The sequence below is a fragment of the Phascolarctos cinereus genome, unplaced genomic scaffold (assembly GCF_003287225.1).
Source record: "Phascolarctos cinereus isolate Bilbo 61053 unplaced genomic scaffold, phaCin_HiC Scaffold_5;HRSCAF=322, whole genome shotgun sequence".
NCBI lineage: Eukaryota > Metazoa > Chordata > Mammalia > Diprotodontia > Phascolarctidae > Phascolarctos > Phascolarctos cinereus.
The window spans coordinates 397314639-397322238 of record NW_027555958.1 but is presented as its reverse complement, the minus strand read 5'-3'; the positions used below and the strand labels follow the sequence as shown (position 1 = coordinate 397322238).

Below are 7600 nucleotides of genomic sequence, written 5' to 3'. Positions count from 1 at the left end.
ATGGGGTTATGTAAGTATTTTATTTCCTCTTCGGTTAATCTGGGCAATTTATATTTTTGTAAATATGTATCCATTTCACTAAGATTGTAAAATTTGTTGGCATATAGTTGGGCAAAATAATTCCTAATTATTGTTTTAATTTCCTCTTCCTTGGTGGTAGCTTCCCTTTTCATTCTTGATACTAGTAATTTGGTTTTCTTCTTTCTTTTTTTTAAATTAAATTAACCAAAGGTTTATCTATTTTATTGGTTTTTTCATAAAACCAGCTCTTAGTTTTATTTATTAGTTCAATAGTTTTCTTAATTTCAATTTTATTAATTTTTCCTTTGGTTTTCAATATTTCTAATTTGGTGTTTAGTTGAGGATTTTTAATTGTTCTTTTTCTAGTTTTTTTGTTGTATGCCCAATTCATTAATCTCCTCTTTTTCTATTTTATTTGTAAGCATTTAGAAATATAAAACTTCCCCTAAGAACTGCTTTTGCTGCATCCCATAGTTTTGGTATGTTGTCTCATTATTGTCATTCTCTTGAATGAAATTATTGATTGTTTCTATGATTTGTTGTTTGACCCAATCATTTTTTAGGATTAGATTATTTAGTTTCCAATTATTTTTTAGTCTATCTTTCCATGGCCCTTTATTACATATAATTTTTATTGCATCATCTGAAAAGGATGCATTTAATATTTCTGCCTTTCTGCATTGGATTGTGAGGTTTTTATGCCCTAGTACATGGTCAATTTTTGTGTGTGTGCCATGTACTGCTGAGAAAAAAGTATATTCCTTTCTATCCCCATTCAGTTTTCTCCAGAGGTCTATCATACCTAACTTTTCTAATGTTCTATTCACCTCCTTAACTTCTTTCTTGTTTATTTTGTGGTTAGATTTCTAGTGCAGAGAGGGGGAGGTTCAGGTCCCCTAGTATAGTTTTGCTGTCTATTTCTTCCTGTAACTCCCTGAACTTCTCCTCTAAGAATTTGGATGCTATACCATTTGGTGCATATATGTTTAGTAATGATATTACTTCATTGTCTATGGTGCCTTTTAGCAGGATGTAGTTTCCTTCCTTATCTCTTTTGATTAGATCTATTTTTGCTTTTGCTTTGTCTGAGATCAGGATTGCTACCCCTGCTTTTTTTACTTCAGCTGACATAATATATTCTGCTCCAGCCTTTTACCTTTACCCTGTATGTGTCACTCTTTTTCAAATGTGTTTCCTGTAAACAACATATTGTAGGATTATGGTTTTTAATCCATTCTGCAATCTGTTTCCATTTTATGGGAGAGTTCATCCCATTCACATTCACAGTTATGATTACTATCTGTGTCTTTTTTCCATCCTTTCCCCCATTTATGCTTTTCTTTCTCCTTTTTCCTTTCCCCCTTCACTAGTGTTTTGCTTTTGACCACCGCCTCCTTCAGTCCCTCTCCCTTTTATTATCCCTTTCCCTTTTCTTCCCTTTAGTCTTACTGCTTCTTCCCTCCCTTCCCCCCTTTTCTTTCCCCCTCCCTTTTCTTTCCCCTTTTCCCTCCTACTGCCTATAGGGCAAGTTAGATTTCTATACCTAACTGATATTTATGCCCTTCTTGAGCCAAATCTGATGAGAGTAAGGTTCAAACAATGCTCCCCCCTTCTTTCCCTCTGCTGTAATAGGATTTTGTCTTTTCCTGTAATGTAATTTACCCTTGTCTGCCTCCTCCTTTCTCAGTACATTTTCTAAGATCAGATTGATCCACTTATTTGGATCCATTTAACCCACTTGATTAGATTTTTTTTTATCATTACATCAAAGTCAACTAATATCCACCCTCTTTATGTATACTCCTTTAACATGGTGTAATAACAATACAGTTCTCAAGGGTTGCAAGTGTCATATTCCCTTGTAGGGTTTAAACAGCCCCCCCCATTAACAACATATTGTATCTTTCTGTCCCATTTACCTTTTTAAGTCCTTCTTGAGTCCTGTACTTGAAGATCAAATTTTTTGTTGAGCTCTGGTCTTTTTATCAGGAAAGTTTGGAAGTCTCCTATTTCGTTGAATATCCACCTCCTCCCTTGAAAAATGATGCTCATTTTTGCTGGGTAATTGATCCTTGGCTGCATTCCAAGCTCCTTTGCCTTATGGAATATCATGTTCCATGCCCTGCGGTCTTTTAATGTAGAAGCTGCAAGGTCCTGTGTAATCCTGACTGTGGTTCCATGATATTTAAATTGTTTCTTTCTGGCTGCTTGCAGCACCTTCTCTTTCATCTGGTAATTTTGGAATTTTGCTATTATATTCCTTGGTGTTGTCAATTTGGGATCTCTTTCAGGTGGTGATCGTGGATTCTTTCTATGGTTATTTTCCCTTCTGGTTCTAGGACTTACAGGCAGTTTTCCTTTATGATTTCCTGAAAGATACTGTCCAGGCTCTTTTTTCATCATGATTTTCAGGTAGTCCAATAATTTTTAAATTGTCTCTCCTGAATCGATTTTCCAGGTCGTTGTTTTACTGATGAGGTATTTTATTTTCATCTATTTTTTTTTTTTTTGTTTCTGTTTGACTGATTCTTGCTCTCTCATAGAGACATTAGTTTCCATTTGTCCAATTCTAGTTTTTAACAGATTGTTTTCTTCTGTTAGTTTTTGTACTTCCTTCTTCAATTGGCCAATTGTGTTTTTTAGGGACTTGTTTTCTTCAGTGTATTTTTTTTCCAATTGGCCAATTGTATTTTTGAAGGACTCTTCTACCTCTCTCATTTGACTATTAAAATCCTTCTTGAGCTCTTCTAAGAAGGCTTTTTGGGCTTCAGACCAGTTCATATTCCCTTTTGTTGTTGCAGATGTGGGTTTGTTGACAATGTTGTCCTCTTCAGAATTTCTGTCTTGATCTTCACTCTTCTCATAATATGAATCTATGGTACGTTTCTTTTTACTCATGGTGTTTCTTTATTCCCTGGCCTTTAAAGAGATTGAGCTCTCCTGCTGGGGAACAGAGGGCACTGACCCAAGCTTCTTGTGTTGGGAGCCTAGGTCTTGGTCACTGGCTTTGTGTGCTGGGCCTCTTATGTGGCAATTGGAGGCTGTAGGTTTCTGGCAGCTTACCTTGTTGGGCTGGAATCAGCAAGGCTGGAACTTTCAGGCAATTCTAGGTTGCCTGCTTTTCCTTTCCTTTCTTTCTTTAGCTTTCTTCAGCTCCTTTTAGATGGGTGCTGCAGGTGTTTATCTGCCTGGGACCCCCTGCAGTGTTGTCTCCCTCATTTCTGCTAATGCACTGGGAGATTCCTTTGTGGTAGAGTGCTGAGGCACCTGGTGGTTTTCTGAGCTGGTTTCCACGTTCCCCTGCCCTCACTGAGGCACTCGGAGGTCCAGGTGTTGGTGTTTGCCTGTTCTACCACCTGGGCTTCAGGATTTCTTCACAATTGGAGGCTGCAGGGCTCTGACAGCTCACCTTGTGTTGGGTTGGAACAGCAAGGTGGGCTTTAGGAAGTCTTTAGGTTGCTTTCTTCACCTCCTTTCAGATGAATGCATCAGGGTACTTATCTGCCTGGGTTCCCTTGTAGTTCTGCCTCCCTTATTTTTGCTGAGGCACTGGGAGACCAGTTTGCTGGGCTGCTGCAGTGCTGCTCCCTCTCTTTCTTCTAGTTCAGCTATTCCAGGGTTTTTTTCTGGGGTCATATTTTCTGGGTTTTCAGAGGTTGATAGGGGAGAGTGAGAGTGACTACCTTTTCACTCCACCATCTTGGCTCCCAGAAGCTGAAACATTCACTTAACTTCTTACGCCCTCGTAGATTTGATAAAGTAATTGATACAACTATGGAAGCAGTCTAGTCCCAGGCTTATGCTAGAGTTGAACAATGTTTTGTCTTTTCTTTTTCCCTTCTGCTGCATTAGACTTCAGATTCTATCTGGTTGTCTAATGAGAACAGAGCTACTACTTTTACAATGGAATCATATCTCTAAGGGAAGCAATGAAAGTGATAACCTTTAAAATATGTCTGCGAAAGATAATCACCACTATAGCATTTATCCAAGTAAGCCTTTTTCTTCATAATATAGTGATGCCCTTTAGTCATGATTTCCCTTCTTCCCTTCAAGGAATGATCACAAAAGAAAGCTATTGAAATTCCGCTACTGAAAAATTACCCTTAATTAAAATGAGTGTCTTTAGAAGAATTATGGAAGGACTTTGCTATAAAACAAACAAACAAAAAACCTCATATACACTTTGGTCAAAAGCAAGGCATTCTTCACATTGATTCTCTACTCTGTCCTTGAGAAGACTTAAAAAGAGTTTTTTTCTTTTTTTTTTAAAGTGTCTATTCTGTGAATCATCGTTTCCCATTTTTTAATCTTGTTGGGAAACAGTTATGGAGTGATCATCTTTGCAAACACAAAGAACTAGATTATATTCATTTATTAATTTTTTTTTCACTTCACTTCACTTGAAGTTCAAATCCTGTCTCAGGTATTTACTGTGGGACCCTGGGTAAGTTGCTTAACCACTATTTTCCTCAGTTTCTTCAATTGTAAAATGAAGATAATAATAGCACTTACCTCCCAAGGTTGTTGTGAGAATTAAATGAGATATTTATAAAAAGCACTTAGCATATTACATGGCACATTGTAGCCAATATATGAATGCTTGGTCCATCTCTCTATATGCAGATAGATGGATAGATAAATCTATACACACACACACACACACACACACACACACACACACACACACATACATCATATATACACATACATTCACACAAATGTGAAAATTCTTGTTTAAGGACAAGTTGTCATTTATATAAAATGTACAATTTGGAAAGGATTGTTAATGCAGATTAGGAAAGAACACACTTGAACTTAAAAAAAAAAAATTGTTCCACAGATTCTCTCTTCACTTGCAAGGAAATGTGCTTCTGTGCCTGGAAGAACAAGATACTGAATGGATATTGCTGAAATCTAAACCTTAGCTACAAGAAGCCTATGTGTTTCAAAGCTAAAGTTTAATCTAGCAAGTCATCCCCTCCAGCTAGTAACACTTTACCTCTCAACTAAAAACTAAATATCTTTGGTGACACTTAATATATGGCACCAATTCCTTCATCAGTGCACTTCAGTGAAAATAGAGGAATTTTCTCTTTATTCTCTTAACGCTATAATATATACAGAACAGAAAAAAATAAGCTAAAAGAAACTTCACATGTTATGCACAACAATGCTTTTTCCCCCAAAAGCAAGGAGTTTGAAAAAAAAAATGTGTGTATGTTAGAGCATGATTTTTTTAAAGAACACTGACAATTGATTTGTTATATTTTTTTTCTCTTTGATTTTATATTTACTGGCAATACAAAATCATAAACCTTTAAAAAAAATTGGAGAAGGTGAACAATTTAGCTTGATTCCCCCAGGACACCAACCTAAGACAGCTGTCATGAAGCAGAAAGAACACAAAGAAACAACATTGGATTGAGATCTATAAGACTTTCATTTTAACCCCAGCATTGCACTTTTTAGATGGGTAACCCTGGGCAGCTCATTTAATTTCTACGTCCTTCTGTTTTCTCATTTGTTACATAAGGACAAATGTATCTATACTATCTGCCTCATGATATTATGAATATCAAATGAAATAAAGTCTGCATTGTGTTTGTTAACTTCAGATTTTACCAATATTATCATTACCTTCAGTATAGCTAAGGATAATTTTGCCCTCAAAGAAAAGAGATTAGCACTTGCCGCTGCCTCAGCCTCCGGTGCCCTTCATGGCCTTGACCCCTCAGCGCCATTGCCCCAGGTCTAGACCTTCTTGCTGGCAGCCTGGCTGCATTCCAGCTGGCCAGGGACTATGCAGATATGACATCCCCCATCCCCAAAAGTGAGGCGGCCAGCTGGCGCATGATTGCTCTCATCGGGCCATGGTGGATGTGCAGTTTGATGAGGGGCTCCCTCCAATCCTCAATGCCCTCAAAGTGCAGGACAGGGAAACCAGGCTGGTTCTGGAGGTCACCCGACATCTGGGTGAGAGCACAATCTGGACCATTGCTATGGATGGTACTGAAGGATTTGTCAGAGGGCAGAAGGTCCTGGATTCTGGTGCCCCAATCAAAATCCCTGTGGGCCCTGAGACCCTAGGAAGAATCATGAATGTGATTAGAAAGCCTATCGATGAAAGGTATCCAATCAAAACCAAACAGTTTGCTGCTATTCATGCTGAGTCTCCTGAGTTCATAGGGGTGAGTGTAGAGCAAGAAAATCTGGTCACTGGAATCAAAGTTGTGTATCTTTTGGCCCCATATGCCAAGGGTGGGAAAACTGGTCTCTTTGGTGGTGGTGGTGTGAGAAAGACTGTATTGATTATGGAGCTAATCAACAATGTTGCCAAGGCCCATGGTGGTTGTTCTGTGTTTGCTGGTATTGGTGAATGGACCTGAGAAGGCAATGACTTGTATCATGAGATGATTGAGTCTGGTGTCATCAGTCTGAAGAATACCACTTATGGCCAGATGAATGAACCACCTGGTGCTTGGGTTCAGGTAGCCTTGGCTGGCCTCACTGTGGCTGAATACTTCAGAGACCAAGAGGGTCAAGATATACTGCTTTTAATTGATAATATCTTCTGATTCACTCAGTCTGGCTCAGAGGTGTCTGCTTTACTAGGCAGAATCCCCCCTACCGTGGGTTGCCAGCCCACCTTGGGCACTGATACGGGCACCATGCAAGAAAGAATTGCCACAACCAAGATGGGTTCTATCACTTCTGTGCAAGCCATGTATATGCCTGCTGATGACTTGACCGATCCTGTTCCTGCCACCACCTTTGCCCACTTGGATGCTACCACTGTGCTGTCTTGGGTCATTGCTGAGCTGGGCATTTACCCTGCAGTGGACCCTCTGGACTCCACTTCCCAGATCATGGACCCCAACATTGTTGGCAATGAGCACTATGATGTTGTCACAGGTGTGCAAAAGATTCTGCAGGATTATAAGTGCCTCCATGTCATCATTGCTATCCTTGGTATGGATGAGTTGTCTGAAGAAGACACGTTAACAGTGTCTTGGGACCAGAAAATCCAGCGTTTCCTGTCACAGCTGTTCCAGGGTGCTGAGGTTTTCATAGGACATATGGGGAAGTTTGTGCCCCTGAAAGAAACTATTAAGGGATTCCAGCAGATTTTGGCAGTTCAGTATGACCATCTCCCAGAGCAGGTCTTTTATATGGTTGGACCCATTAAAGAAGCTGTGACAAAAGCTGAAAAACTGGCTGAAGAGCACTCATGAGGAGTCACCTTCATCTGCCACATTCCTTCAATTTCAATTGTCTGAAGAAACTACACAAGAGCTTTCATTGGAAAAGCTACGTACTGTCTCAATATTTACACTTTTGAATAAAATGTACGTCTCACAAAAAAAAAGAGGTTTACTGTTATCTGGTTATCAGTAAAACTCACAATGGACAATTAAGCCTTGACTATGACAGCTTTTTATTATCACACAGCTAATACCACCCTAAATAACTTCAACATCTAACCAGAGGAAATCAAGATGATTACTTTTGTAAACTTGATCTAGTTTCAAGGATCAGCTCAAGTGCTGTCTCCCACAAGAAACTTTTCAATCATCTG

General features: G+C 39.0%; 1 pseudogene; it reads left to right on the top strand.

Annotated features, from left to right (window-relative positions):
• LOC110206775 (ATP synthase F(1) complex catalytic subunit beta, mitochondrial pseudogene) lies at positions 1 to 7272 on the top strand (annotated as a pseudogene).
• The last annotated feature ends 328 nt before the right edge of the window (positions 7273 to 7600 follow it).